This window comes from Trachymyrmex cornetzi, unplaced genomic scaffold (genome assembly GCF_001594075.2).
Source record: "Trachymyrmex cornetzi isolate Tcor2-1 unplaced genomic scaffold, Tcor1.1 scaffold772, whole genome shotgun sequence".
Classification (NCBI taxonomy): Eukaryota; Metazoa; Arthropoda; class Insecta; order Hymenoptera; family Formicidae; genus Trachymyrmex; species Trachymyrmex cornetzi.
Genome location: NW_017300105.1, coordinates 117,107 through 118,227, shown reverse-complemented (window position 1 = coordinate 118,227; position 1,121 = coordinate 117,107).

The window sequence follows — 1,121 nt, the reverse complement described above, 5'->3', positions numbered from 1 at the left end:
CGTTATATATTGTAAAAGCGTATAAGACTAGAATAATGATTTCAGATTTGTAAGACATGCGGTTTAAGTTAAAATTAAAAGTAGATTTAAAATTAATTATAATCTTAATTGTAATTGTAATTGTAATTTTAATGTTAGTTAATGTTAATTAAACAGTAAACATTGTTTATTTCTTTTACAGTAACCTTTACTGTAAAATTTACAGTAAACATTTTCTGTAACATTTACTTATTATATTTTGAGGTCTAGCAGCGCGCCAAGTTTTTTTACATAAAAAATTTCATTTTCATAAAATTTTCTCATTTTGTGATGCTTCGTCTTTAATTTTTTGAGATTAAATGTTGTATTCCATTGCAAATATAAAAGACTTTTTACTAGAAAGATAAAGCTACGTATCATTTTGTCTCGTTAATTAAATGTTATATTGCAATAAAATATATGTTCTTTTCGCAATTTACAAAATACAATAGTATGTGTTATATGTTGCAAGAAATTATATATTCTTTTTCCAATTGGCGTAATTTAAAGATTTGATTTTATTTTTTTTTTATATTATACATGCATACGTACTACTGAGGGGTAATTTATAATAAAAAGTTAACAAAATATTACCACTTGAATTATATTATTTATGTAACGGTTTTCTTTTAGTTTATGTAAAGTACAGTTTTTTATGGAAGGTACATGAATACTTGGCGCCTTTTTTTTACCTTTTTTTAAAAAGTAAAATAAACTTAAAAATAAAATAAAAACATCTTTTACTCTTTATCATTATCAATTTCGTCGCCAACAGCAGCAGGTTTTCTACAACAAACAAAAAAAGTTACTTATATTATAGCAACATATTTTGGAGCTAAATAAATATACAGGATGTTTTATAATAACCGATGTTATAACCGAGAAAAGGATCGGATGAGTCTACTATCTATACATGATGAAAAAGTGCAAAACGTAACATTTTTTATATTGGGTATGGGAATAAGTTTCCGCCCATGGTAGAAAGATGTCGTTAGTAGCATTGCTTTTTGCGTTGAAGATGTCGGAATTTATTCCAAAAAAGCAACATTTGCGGGAAGTTTTACTCCATTATTTTATTTTAAAGAAAAGTGCTGCAGAATCGC